Source organism: Lissotriton helveticus, chromosome 4_1, assembly GCF_964261635.1.
Source record: "Lissotriton helveticus chromosome 4_1, aLisHel1.1, whole genome shotgun sequence".
NCBI lineage: Eukaryota > Metazoa > Chordata > Amphibia > Caudata > Salamandridae > Lissotriton > Lissotriton helveticus.
This window is the reverse complement of record NC_136063.1, coordinates 1725950197-1725964672: the sequence shown is the minus strand read 5'-3', so window position 1 is coordinate 1725964672 and position 14476 is coordinate 1725950197. Positions and strand designations below refer to the sequence as shown.

Sequence of the window (14476 nt, the reverse complement as noted above, 5' to 3'; positions counted from 1 at the left end):
ATTTACTTTTAGATGAGTGTTACTTAGCGCCCCCGATCAGCTGCCTGCTGGTCAGTGTATTTTTGCCCTTGCAACTGATGCTAATGTTGGCGGGCAGCTGTGACGTGTGTGTACCTCAGCTGCATGTCAAGCTATCTTGCCCAAATCCAGTGGTGGGTACATGCTGTTTACCGCATCTATTTTGCATAGACGATCAGGACTAGTTCACACTGAGCGTGTCCCTTTCACCACCGTAATTACTGCAGGAGGACGACACAGTGTGTTTAACGGCACCAGAGATAACTGTGCTGTGTGGGAATGGATGTACATTTGTGCACTGATTGTAGCTGTATGTACCCTGAGTGAACGGTGATACCCTGCACCTTCGCCCGTTTGTCTGTATGGGTCTTAAATCACATGACCTCTTCATTTGAGGGCCTGGCTGGCTCCTCTAAAACAATTTCAAGTTCCTAGCGCAGTAACATTTTAATCTTAATTTTGAGTTGGCCTGCGATTTCCTCTTATTTATTTAGGAATTTATGGAGCGCATGACTCACCCCATAAGGATATCTCCGCGCTAGGACTCGATGACACTCCATCAGACAGATCAGAAGAGAAGAGTTTTCAGTTGTCTTCTGAATGACAGGAGGTCAGGACACTGTCGCAGGTGGATAAGTAGACTGCCAAGATGGAAAAAGGCTTTGCCTCCTTGTCGTGATTTGCTAATACGAGGAACATTAATCAGAGCCTTATCTCCAGAACGGAGCGATCTACTGGGAACATAGTTTACGAATTTCTCATTCAAGTAGCTAGGCCCTAGTTTGTAGACCGCTTTAAAGGCCATACAACAGATTTTAAAATGGATCCTTTTACATATAGGCAGCCAATGAAGTTTCTTAAGCAGAGGCAGAGAGACTGTTCTGCGTGGGACATCAGTCACGAGGCGAGCACCAGTATTTTGGACTACCTGCAGTCTATTGATGTCTTTTTCAGTTGCTGATAAAAGGAGCGCGTTGCAATAGTCCAGGCGACTAAGAACTAGTGCCTGTGTTAAGGTTTTCCTAACAGACAAGGGTAAAAAAGGGAATACTCTTCAGAGCATCCTGCGAACCTTAAAGCAGGCTCCGACGGTCGTGGACACATGATCTCTCAAAGTCAGTTTTTGGTCAAGGCGAACTCCAAGATTTTTCACCACTGATTTAGGAGAGGGGTAGGGCCCAGTTCCTCTGGCCCCCAAGTGGGTGACCAAATCAAAGTAGCCTCTCCAAAAAGCATTATCTCTGATTTGGTGGCATTCAGCTGGAGATAGTTGTCTTTCATCCACTGTGCTATAGATTTCATACCGTTGCCAAAAATGGTTTGGCAGTTAGGATTAGATTTGTCTAGTGGCAAGAGTAGCTGGGTATCATCCGCATAAGATATGGGGATGAATCCCAGTGTTCTCAATAGTCTTGCTAGGGGCGCCACATAAACGTTGAACAAAGTAGGGCTCAGGAATGAGCCCTGGGGCACTCCCTTGGTGACCATAGAAGTTTTGGGATAGAAAGGACCTAAGTTAACAGTCTGCGTTTTGTCCGAGAGAAAGTTGGTAAGCCATTCCAGGGCAAGCCCAGTAACACCAATACCACTCAGTCTTCTGAGCAAGATTTGATGTGATATGCTGTTGAATGCTGCTGAAAGGTCAAGCAGCACCAACAGTACCGCCTGACCCCTATCCAGTAGCATTCTGATAGTATCCGTAACTGCCACTAGAGATGACTCCGTACTATAGCAAGGACGAAACCCAGATTGAGAGGGATCTAAACTGTTAGTGGTTTCAATGTAATTAGAAAGATGTGCGTTAATGAGTTTTTCAAGAATTTTGGTGTGAAGAGGAAGCAAAGAGATCGGGGGTAGTTTGTTATGTCTTCTGAGGGAATTTTTAGGTTCTTTTTAATAGGCAGAATCTGTGCAGCTTTCCAGGCTGGAGGAAGGCCTCCTTCAGTCAGGGAGCAATTAAGAATATTGCAGATGGGGTTAGCCAGCTGTTTACCCAAAGTGGATGTTATTTTCGCAGGAATTAAATCAAGCGGAGACCCGGATTTGGCGTTTTTAAAGTGCATTTCTGTCTCTTCGATCGTAAGCAAAGGAAAATTGTCAAGAGAGTTGTTCGCTAAAGGGGTTGTTTCAAGCACCATATCTGCTGTAGAATGGGGATTGCCAGTCAAGCTGATATTGTTATAAATCTTGTCAATTTTCTCAATGAAATGACTAGCAATGCTATCGCACTGTGTTTGAGAAGGTAAGGAGGACGTGGCACAGGCTGCGGGGCTAGTAAAAGATTTTAGGGTTTGGTAGAGACATTTCTGAGAGCTCCCGGCCTGTATGAGAGTAGCTGCTATATGTGTTTTCTTGGCATTTTGTAGGTTACGGTGATACTGCTTGAGAGCCTCTCTATATTTTTCTTTGTCAGTAGACAGTCGAGATCGACGCCAAAGGCGCTCTAATTTTTTGCACAAGCCTTTCTCCAGTCGCAGGGGTGCAGAATACCATGGTGCCTGGTGACGTTTTGCGGTAGAAGGGCATTTTTTTAGAGGGGCTAATCTGTCTAGAGTAGCCAATAAGTTAAAATTAAAAGAGGCAAGGTGGTCCTTTACGTAATCCGAATCCTTGTAATCAGGGGGACAAAAGGTATCTGAGAAATGTTCAGGAGAAACCAGATTCCATTTCCTATACTTTTTAATTGGTAAGTATTTAGGGCAGGGCGGGAGCCTCTTGGGTGTTAAATTGGAATTCCACCATTGAGTGATCAGACCAAATCAAAGGGGTCGTGGCCATATATGATATGTCAGGGGAATTTGTTAGGATGATATCTAGAGTATGCCCTGCCTGGTGGGTGGGATCTTTGTTTATGGCAATAAGATGAAGTGCTGCCAGCTCCATAAGAAAAGATGAAGTTTCTTGGTTATATAAGATCTCACTATGTATGTTGAAGTCACCAAGAAGCAGAAAATTCCTAGATGCGATGATGTAGGGAGCAATGAATTCAATAAGCTCCGAGGAGGTGTTGGTAAGGGGTCATGGTGGGCGGTATACTAACGCTCCTTTCCAGTTCATGTTATGCTGTAAATTAAAACTAAAAATCAGTATTTCTAATTGCTCATTACTCATTTGGTCTAGGATGGAGATATTCACCGAGTTTTTATGAACTATGGCTATTCCTCCCCCATTCCTATGCTGTCTATCGAGTTTTAAGATATGATAATTATCGGGAAGCGCCACTGCGATATCCGGGTTAGAATGGGGCTTAATCCATGTTTCTGTGAGAAATCCTAAAAGGGGATTATTAGAGGTTAAAAGGTCCCTTATATTGGTGGCATGTTTAGGCAGTGACCTTACATTGGCCAGGAAGCAGTTCCGATTAAGATCGACATCCGCTCTGGTATGTTGTTTGGATTTTTTCAGATGGAAGTTCTGTTTTAAAAAAGGTATGTTTCCTTCAGCATAAGAGTGAGTAGACGGGCATTGAAATTTGCATATGCGGCAGGAAAAAGGTCCTTCAACTATAGTAGTAGTAGAGAAAACAACCTGTGTTGAAATAGCCATAGTTGTATTAGCATATTTTAACCCCACTATCTCCTCTCTGGAATATGCAAAGGTGGCTGACGAATTTCCAACCTGGGATGGAGGGAGACAGGCAGGGATTCCTGCTCCTGGCAACGTCCAGGCGCGGACTGGCGCAGACAGGCTTGCCATTGGCGCGCCAGCGGCGTGCCCGCTGCGAGCGTCCGCTGCGCATCTGCCAGAGCATCCGTTTTTATAGTGTAAGCAACTCGACCGCTAACCTCCCGCCAAGCAAGGAGAGGACGTGGTCAGAGCCTATTTCCGTTAGTGGGTCCTCCCTCCAGACAACCGGAACAATCCGTTCTGGACCGGGGAGGGTACCGGGAAGCAGTGATCACAATACAAGATCAGGTAAGTGCAAACACCAGATAAAATTCGGTAACACAACTGTATTTCAAATCGCATGAACCCTAAGTCAGGCACTCCCAGAAGAGAGGTGCAGACTAAATAAATTGTTAAAATTTTTAAAATAGAAGAATTCGTGTTAAGCAAAGGAGCCCTTTCCTAGGTACTCCGATCACGAGTAAATCAGCTTTAGACATCGCATCCCTTCAGGGGACTATCACAACTTTGACAGGTTGAGAGCAATGCCCCCGAAAGTTCTGATGGTAATATATTGTGTTTGTGGTTCAAAAGAATGACACATCTAGTGCACGAGTAAAAACTTCACTGAAACAAAAGCCTGATTGCTTAGACCACTGCTCCACATTTTACTGAACTTTGGTTATCAGAGATCACACCCCACCCCACACTTTCTATGTGTCAGTGTATTCAAGTAATCTGTCGATAGGGCTAGGCCCCCTTTAAAGGGTGCTGGGTTATAAATACAAGCCATGGAGAGCGGGACCCGCCTTCACTCTGGCAGAAGGGTTTAGGCTCAGCTGATGAGTTCACATCAGTATACAGATGCATATTTTATTAGAACTGACTTTATTGCCCATTACTAGTGCACAGTACTTTTCAGGAGCCTTCAGCCGTGCAGCATAGTTGAAGTCGCACTTAACTCGCCGGTGACGGTGGGGAGACTCTGGTCAGTGGTGACGGAGATAGTGTCACTCATAGTTGTTGAAATGTCACTCATAATTTTACTGAAATTCTGAAAATGTCACACTTCGCAATCTGAAACCTTGACAGCTATGCTGATGAATGGAAGATGTCGCTGCTGGTGTTGAACTCTTTCCCGTGTGCTCCTCTCTCCAGTCCAGACTGGCGCTTTCTAGGGGTTTGGAGAGATGCCCGCCCTGAGGAAGGCCACAGATCAAGGGAGCTACATCATGTTATTAATGCATAGGTTTTGATGGCGCACGGAGCACACTCCAGTGCCCAGCTTCCCGCTCTGTGCTGCGACTTACACTGCCATTTCCAGGGACGAACAAGTTCCCCATTGGGTGAATTCGAATTGATGCTATCAATTAAGCAAAGCAGGCGAGCTAAGCACTGCGAGTAATCTGAGAACAGGCACTCAAATATTTTATTTTCTGTATAAAATTCGAACGGTGTTGATCTCTAGAGTGTTCTCTGTTTATTTTTGCACAGCTATCTTTCAAGCCTCTGAGTGCGCTGGATTTCTTGCTGTTTCGTGTCCTGAAAATGCCCCTCTTTGGACAGGCACCACTTAAATAAAAGAAACTTAAATGAGGACAAATGTGGGTAACGGAGAAAAACACTCCCATCTAACAACATTAATGTTCTAAGTTATTGATTAAAAATACTTGCTCGAGTCGAGTTCATGCTATTAAAAACCAACTCAAATTGATTATACATGTTTACTACTTTTGCCAAAAGCAAGTGGTGTTTTATGAAAGGAAATCAATTTCCAGTTTGTCTTTAAAGATGAAATTAGGAACGTTTATATTTTTTGCCCTGCTGAAAAATAAAATCAGCACAAATTCCTGGGATAAAGTAGCTGAGTAAAATGACACAGTGACAGAGATGTGATTTAATGTGATTTTCTTTTTGTTGCTTCCCTGTTTACAAGGGCAAAACAATAATGTTTGAATTGGAGGAATGCAAAGGATAATATTGAGTGCCATAGATAAAACAGCACTGATCACTACAACCTGTTGAGAGCCCCCCTCATTGTTTACTCATGTATCATTCAAAGGTCAGCCTGTACACATCTTCCAATACAATTGGGATGGGCCCTCCCGATACCTATGATGTAGTTAGTGACTATGTCCAAAGTGAGAATTCTCTTTGTTTAACATCTATGCCCATTTTTGCACCTTATCTTGTACTGCTTTACGCATACCAGTTTTGCACACAGATTTGTGCCTCGGGCATCCAGTTCTACTGGCATTCAACTAAACATGTTTTTTTCATTAGACTCACCCACTAATAATACAGATTCAAGTGCACTTCTGTTTCATAGTGGCACATAGGATCTAGTGCTAATACTTATGTGCACCGCGTAGAGCACCATTGGATGAATATGTTACATGGACAACCTGAGTCATCCACTTCTAACTAGTTTATGTTTGTTTTCTTTTCATGTTTGTCTATGTCTGTTACCACCAACCAGAATGAACTTGGTTCCTCTCTTAATACTGGGGACACTAGATCGAATATATATTTTTGATATGTATTTTTATCTTTTCACACTTATAAGCTCTGGTTAGGGTGGGCCTTAGCGCGCCCATACCGCCGAGGTTACACCACACGGTCCTGACGAATGCCTGTTTAATTCAGAACACATAGGCAGAAACATGTTGACCACTTCCTAGTGGACCTCGCTGAACAATTTATTCAGCTTTATTGTCCCACACTTTATTTTTAACCATGTCTGATTGGCTTATAAAAAAATGTATTCTTTGACACAATCGCGACATGTTTAACACTCACTTATCACTGTCCACTGCACAAAAACTACCAGCGCCGCAGTAATTCTGGCGTTGAAGCACACCAGGGTGGCACTCGGCCTCTCCTGGTGGGGCCCTATGATGAAGCATGTCACCAGCTAGGCTGATGAGTGAGGGCTTTATAAAGAACCTAGTGGGTCTTTTTCTGTGCTCTACTTGTTTCGCATGAATATAAGGCACGCTCTTTTGTTGTTTCATTGATACTTACCTTGGGGGACTAAGAGTGTTCCTATCTTCCCTCTCTTTCTCAACCAAAGAAAACAGAGGGTTAAGTTGGGTGACTTCCTTTCTCCCATCAAGCCTGTGCAATGTGGGGTCCCTCAGAGCTCGTCCCTGAGCCCCACTCTTTTTAATATCTACGTGGCCCCACTTGTCAGGCTTGTAAGATCATTTGGGCTGGAAGTATTATCATACGCTGACGACACCCAGATCATGGTCTCTGTTTCCCAATCGGTGAGTGCCACCACCCTCAATTTCAGGAACTGCATGGAAGCAGTTTCGTATTGGATGATTAACAACTTCCTGAAATTAAACGGAGAGAAAACCGAAGTCCTTATCTTCGGGGGCAAACAGGAGATCTGGTCCACCGATTGGTGGCCCTCCACCCTTGGAGCCAGCCCTCTGCCCTCCTATACTGCCCGCAACCTTGGGGTTATTTTAGACACCATGCTCTCCTTTGACAAACAAGTTAGTAGGACGGTGTCAACATGCTGTGGTGTGATTAGAATCTTGAGGAAGATTACACACTATCTTATCCCTGAAGCTCGAAAACAGGTCACGGTCGCCCTCGTATCCTCAAGGCTGGACTACTGCAATGCACTGTACCTAGGCATGAACAAAAAGCTGGTTCATCGTCTACAAACAGTGCATAATGCAGCTGCCAGGTTTGTTGTCGACGCCCCGAGACGTTCTTCAGGCTCTCTTTTTAGGAAAAACCTGCACTGGCTTCCTATTCAGTCCAGGATACATTTCAAGATTCTATGTTTCACCCATAGTGCCCTATATGGGTCGGGAGCAGAAGACATTGAGTCCCTTGTGTCCTTCTATGCTCCCAGTAGGGCCTTACGCTCGGCTAACAAGAACTCTTTGTCTGTTCCGCGAGTTGTCAAAGCCAGATGGGGAGGGAAGTCTTTCTTTTCCCTCGCTCCTAGATTGTGGAACACGCTTCCTGCTGAGCTTAAAGGACAAACATCGCTTTTGCTCTTCCGCAAGGCATTAAAAACCTGGCTCTTCTTAGAAGCTTATCCATAGTCGGCGCAGGTCTTACACCAACAGCAGTGGTACCATTTTTATGCGCCTTGACGCCCTTGGGCATAGTTGCGCGATACAAATCATTATTCATTCATTCATTCATTCATTCTCTCGTTGATTCCAAGAGTATTTCAAAGTTATACCAGTCTCGGGGGGAGGGGTGCTGTCATAGTATAATTTTTCGTTCCTTAACTAGTTCCTTCCCTTCAGCATTAGAGCCCTTTAAGTTGCTGTGCAGGCAGCACAAGGCATGCCAACCCTCTTCTCCCGTAGTTTTTATAGCTAAAGAGCAGAGAGCAAATCCTTTTTGTTTTTTATTCTCGTCATTCGACTTTTCTCTTCCCGACTTTTTAACAGACATTCAAATTGGAAGTAGGTGTTGATTTTGATTCGAACACTGAACAATTACTTTGGGTTGTGAAGTATTTATGTGGGCACTGAAAATCTATTTTTGGCTGTTGGCGTTGTGCCTGGTACCCAGCTCACTTAGGGCCAGATGTAGGAGCCCTAATATGAGTCGGAAATAGCCGATTTCGGCAGTTTCCGACCGGTATTAGGGTTTTCAGATGTAGGGGGCTGAAAATTACAGAATCGGTATATTTACCGATTCGGTAAAATTACCGAATCGGTAAATATACAGATTCTGTAATTCCAAATGTAGGTGGCACAGTTTACCGTGCCACAGGCCCTTAAGAGACAGTATTTTACCACCCAATCCTATTGGGTGGTAAAATACCGAATTCAGGTGTGCATGCACATCTGTGCATGCACACCTGTGCAATGTGACACACAGACATGCCCGTAGGGCATATATGTGTGCCACATGTCACACAAGCCTGTACTTGGGGTGCTAGAGGGTGTCAAAGTGACACCCCCTGCACCCTTGCAGGATTCGGTATTTACCGATTCTGTAAATACAGAAACGGTATTTCCCATTGATTCCTATGGGCTTCAAAGCCCATAGGAATCAATGGGAAAAATACCGAATGTTACAGATTCGGTAATTCTGAATTTAAAATTACCTACATCTGCCTCCTTCCTATTTACCTACTCTTAAATACAGAATCGGTAAAATTCGGTATTTAAGAGTAGGTAAATCGGAATTACCTACATCTAGCCCAAAGATGGGTAAGTTTCTCCATAAAAATGTAGACAAGATACAAAATAGAAAATGCTTTGAAGCAAATGGAATAACAACATTCTCTGCAGTTTGTGTTTACTGCATATTATTGCGATTACACATAATATTAAACTGGCCTATGGATTTCCGTTATATTCTCCGTGCTGGAGTGCACAGCAAATCAAACTGGTGTAAATTTCAACCGAATAATGCTTCAATTTATTTTGCTACCAGGGGTTTTCTCAAGGGCTATATAACTAATTATAGATGAAGGAATGAAATCTGTAACTTATTGTTAATTACAACAGATTGCATGACACTCTAGCTACACTATGCATAAGGCACTTGCTGAGGTGAAAATGTAATCCTGCAGAAAAATAAAAAACACACCAGGTTCACCAAATGGCTATAGGGTCCCAAATAAATATCAACATATGTTGGTCGCAGTCAGTTAAAAGCTAATTGCTGGCATAGATATATGTGGCGAGCTGCAGATCACGGTTCATATCCGGCTAGGATGATTCAGCATTTCATACTTCCAGTGTCAGCACAAGCATAATTCAACTCGTTAGCAATATCGCTTGCTATTTAGAGACGTTTTGAAAAGTTGCTTGTGCAGTGTATAGTACTGTATGAAAGACTAGTATTATATATAATAACATAACAGTACTGCCAACGGTAGTAAGTAACATATCGATTAGAGTATCAGCTAAATGTATCATATTTTTGTTTAAATTCCATTGAATCAAGCACGCATAAAAAAAAAAAAAAATCAAGAAAAATCCCATTAGTAAAATCCTAATTTTATAAAACAAAAATGGCACTTCAAATTCTTTTATTGCAACATTGAAGAGACTGAATGAAAGGATTGTACTGTAGTTTAATTGGCTAGATTAAATTTCAGACCAAATATAAACCCACATTAATCAATAATCACACAAGTACTGAGAATAGAGGCTATAGAAAGCTGCACTGAACAATATACTATTTGAGCAGTGGATAGCGGTGCATAGAACCAAGGAACACTTCCTTCTATACTCCTTACTAGGAAAGAATCCTATATGAACATCACAACACTCGGTGCTGTGTAATCAAAAGAAAAAAAGTCCATAATAATAAGCACATGAAGAAAATTCCAGAATTCCAAATGTCTTCTTTTAAATCCAATCAATTCTTTATTAAATATTAAACGACTGTGAATACATTTTGTGACTTTTATGAGCCCTGAAGAAGTCTCTTTTGAGACGAAATGCACAGGCTATGGTCCTTCTGAGTTTTAAAGAACATTGAATAAATTATTGATTGGAATTAAAAGAAGACATTTGGAATTCTGGAATTTCCTTTATGTGCTTATTATTATGGGGAAAAAAATTTCTTTTGATTACACTGCACTTAGTGCTGAAGCAATTGTTGTGATGTCCACATTAATCAATGCTTTAATTTAATTGTTTGTGTATCTTCCAAACAGGCAGTGCTCCACTGCTTTTTGATTAGGTTCGTGCAATACAAATACTACGGGCTCGATTCACAGAACTAACTTAAGACAAAATCTTAAACTTACTGCCATTTTGGTATTCACAGAAGGCACTTACTCATTTTGGTATTCACTGAAGGCACTTACTCATTTTGGTATTCACAGAAGTTAGGAGTCCTAACTTTAGGACTCCTAAATGCCTTCTGTGAATACCAAAAGTCTTAAAGTTAGGATTTTTCTCAGTTTAGGAGTAGTAAAGTTAGGAGTCCTAACTTTAGGACTCCTAAATGCCTTCTGTGAATACCGAAAGTCTAAAAGTTAGAATTTTTCTGTAAAGTTAGGAGTCCTAATTTTACTACTCCTAAACTGAGAAAAATCCTAACTTTAAGACTTTCGGTAGTCACAGAAGGCATTTAGGAGTCCTAAAGTTAGGACTCCTAACTTCTGTGAGTACCAAAATGGTAGTAAGTTTAAGATTAGTTCTGTGAATCGGACCCGTCATATTGCATGAAAACACGACGGTGTGCTCCACCACTAATTTTACGCCCTACCACTTTCAAATGTCGCCAGCCGCCAATGGGTGATGGACAAACCTCAACTACAACCGACAGCTAAGTTAGAAGTGAAAGCATGCTGTGGTGCACACTTTACCAAGCATAGTTGCAATGAGTCAGGAAAGATTTTTAAAAAAAGCCCCTTTGCACTGTGATATCAGTCGCTTCTCAAACGTTTTGCTTTTGCTATTGACAGTCACTATCTTATTCACAACCACTTGGATTGTACATTTATTGTCCAGTCAGATGAGGTGTGCACATTTATTTTTCAGTCTGGTAAGGCACAGAGAAGTGCAAGAGTTACTTAGGCCTAGCAAAACTTTTCTTGTTCTGTTACCGAAACGCACTTTAATTGCATTCGGCAATCATAGAACATTTTAAAAAATTTCTGAGATTTCATCTGCAGCTTTTTGCAGCGCAGTAAAAATTAGAAAAGTGCAGCAAAAGTGAGTAAAGCTTGTATGAGACCTAGGGTCGGTGTTCAGTACAATTTCATTGACTATTTCATTAACCTGTTGCAAATATTTTTGTTTGTTTTTAAAAGAGGATTTAGGTCTGGATGCTTCTTTGGGATGGCTGTAAACATTCAGGGACTGAGGGGGATGGAAGTGATGCACGTTTATTTGTAATTTTGAGGTGTAATGGAGACAAGGATTTTTAAAAGTATCAAAACATGAGGAACAGGCACGAAGCTGGTTGGGGTGGCTTTCTGTTCAAGCACCCACAAAGACATTGGTGAGGAAAGAGAGAAAAAGGCTGGTCTCACCTAAAGATCCATTCTCACCCTAAACAACAGACTGCGGCCCCTTAATCCCTACCATCTACCAAGTGGCCCTGTTCCTAATTTTATTTCTATTGGAACCTTGCCTCCTTTGTCCTTGTTTTACTGTCTATGTCTCCTCCCTCCTGCATCCGGATACACTTCCACTGGCTATGAAAAGAACTTCACCCCCACCCTGTGGACAGAAATATCTGGGACATCAAAATGAAGACCACTGCCTTCATCACTGTTTCACTAATACATATTCTGCACATACTACAATAGTCACACACACTTCATACACTAGGACAGGATTAGGTGACAAAGCAGGCTAATCTCTTAGAACATTGGCGAGACACTGATAAATAACAAATTTTCAGTGAGTGAGTGGAAAAAAACCTTCTATTTACAGAATAGTGAAGGAAGACATTTAAATAGTAACTTCTCTTTTCTGCGTCAACTCTCCTTTTGCAGCGTACAGACACTGTACCAAGGTTAAGACACTCCAGACTATACTTAAGAGGGTTGTCATAGGCTTGCACACAGCAAGTTGGGCTCTTAATGTTTAAATGATGTATATACACTTGAAATCACATGTTTAAGCTGTCTTTCTTGGATATGGTGCACTATGTATAACGTTGTTTCTTTCTGCAACATACATTCTCTGACATTCTCTGACTACTTGCTAACTCTGGAAGCCTTCTCCCACTATACTCCTAAAACATGTATGAAAAATTGACCTTGATTTATTCTCGCTTGATTCCTCTCTGTTCTTTTTCAGAGTGGCCCTCTTCTACCTTCCATTCTCCGCCTGGGACGACTCCTGGTGGCCCCCTGCCCTGGGCAGCACACCGAAACCAACAGACCACGCATGCAACCTGGGCTTCATCCTGGACTCCTCCCTCTCCATGACCAGACAAGTCAACACCGTCTCCTCGTCATGCTTCAACACCCTACGCATGCTACGTAAGATCTTCCGGTGGATCCCCACCGAAACCAGGAAGACGGTCACCCAGGCCCTCGTCACCAGCCGACTGGACTACGGCAACTCCCTCTATGCCGGAACCACTGCAAAACTCCAGAAAACACTCCGGCGCATTCAAAACGCCTCAGCACGACTCATCCTGGACAACCCCCGACACAGCCACATCTCCGCACACCTGAGAAACCTGCACTGGCTCCCCGTCAGCAAGAGAATCACATTCTGACTCCTCACCCAGGCACACAAAGCTCTCCACAACCAAGGCCCAAGATACCTCAACGACCGGCTGGCCTTCTACACTCCCACCCGCCAGCTTCGATCGACCAACCACGCCCTCGCCGCCGTCCCCCGCATCCGAAGAGCCACAACGGGAGGAAGATCCTTCTCCTACCTGGCTGCCAAGACGTGGAACTCCCTCCCCACCCACCTCCGCCTGACTCAAGACCACCTCGCCTTCAGGAAGAAACTCAAGACCTGGCTGTTCGAGCAGTAGCGGACCTCCCTTCCCCAAGCGCCTTGAGACCCTCCGGGTGAGTAGCGCGCTATACAAATGCTCCGATTGATTGATTGATTCTCAGCATGCTTTCTTTTCTGAGTATCTCAACCCTGCCTGCTTCAGTCATTTTTATTGTAATTTCTGCAATTGGCTGATACCTCATTATATAGATCACGACCTCTCCTCTTTACATCGCTATCCCTGCAACCTAACAGTATCTAATATCCACCAGCCTATCTATCCCACTGGCCATTCACCTGAAACCACATAGCCCCTACTAATAACCACACCTACCTGTCTTTAATAGATCACAAAGTACCTGGAATAATTGGATGCAAATTGTGTTAACAGTACATGACTAACCACAATAACCAACAATAAACACTGAACTAACCACTAACACTAACCCTAACCTTAGGTTCCGGAGTAGAGTGCTACTCGCCGTAAATCGCTTTGACGCCTCATCAGGGATAGTACACCCTATATTAATCCAATTACAATCACAATATGTGAATTTGTTCTTGCATAAGACAGCCACATGAGACACCTGTTGCAATGTGTTGCCCATTCAATTTCTAAAGTTAGGTGGTGAACGTTGCTTGTTAGGTCCACGCTGCCGTGGCACATAATTATCACAGTTCATGCCAGACTTTTTTTTTGCCCAAATCAAATCTCCGGTGGGAGAAAACTGTTCGAACAATGTAAGCATATGGAAAACTGAAATTAGATGTGATACATATCATCCAATAATGAGGATTTACAAACGATGTGCTTATGAAAGAAACAAAACATAGCCCTAGTGAATACTCACAGTCGGTGTTCCAAAAGTTCCCAGTGTCAACCTACTCACTAGCATTCAACATCCCACGGTGGCAGATTTTTCTGCACGGTTAAGATCCTTTGTCAAGCACGTAGACCATGATTTATGAAACAGCTTCTCTCATCTTTGATCTTGCATCACTTTTTTTGCACACAGATGTAAATCTTAAGTATATCGAAAGTTTTGAGAACTAGGTTCTCATTCATCAAACAATATGAATTGATGACATACGTTACAGCTGAAAAGTGTCCCTCTGAGCTTTGTAAATAAGGTTTGCAAGTTACAAAAATGTTGTTATTATTTTTTATACATAGTTCAAGGCAAGGCAGATGTGCATGCATAGTTTTTGCATTGCTGTCAGCATTCATCCAGTCCACCTTACTTTTTGCATAGCATAGAACTCTGAAAGTCCTAAGCAAGCAATAAGCTATACTTTTTCTGTGTCTCTTGTACTTTTTGTTGCTGTGAACACTGCAGGTAGATAAAGGGCCAAGATTCATGAGCCTATTAAATCAAAGTGAACAGATGTTCAAGACTGCCAGTGTAGAACATTGCAGTATGTTGTCTCCTTCCCAATCT

General features: G+C 42.7%; 1 protein-coding gene across 1 annotated transcript in view; it reads right to left on the bottom strand.

The window, feature by feature from the left end:
* The window catches only part of FRMPD3 (FERM and PDZ domain containing 3), an 869033-nt gene that overhangs the window by 680390 nt on the left and 174167 nt on the right, over positions 1-14476 (bottom strand). The gene's annotated exons all lie outside the window — the stretch shown is intronic.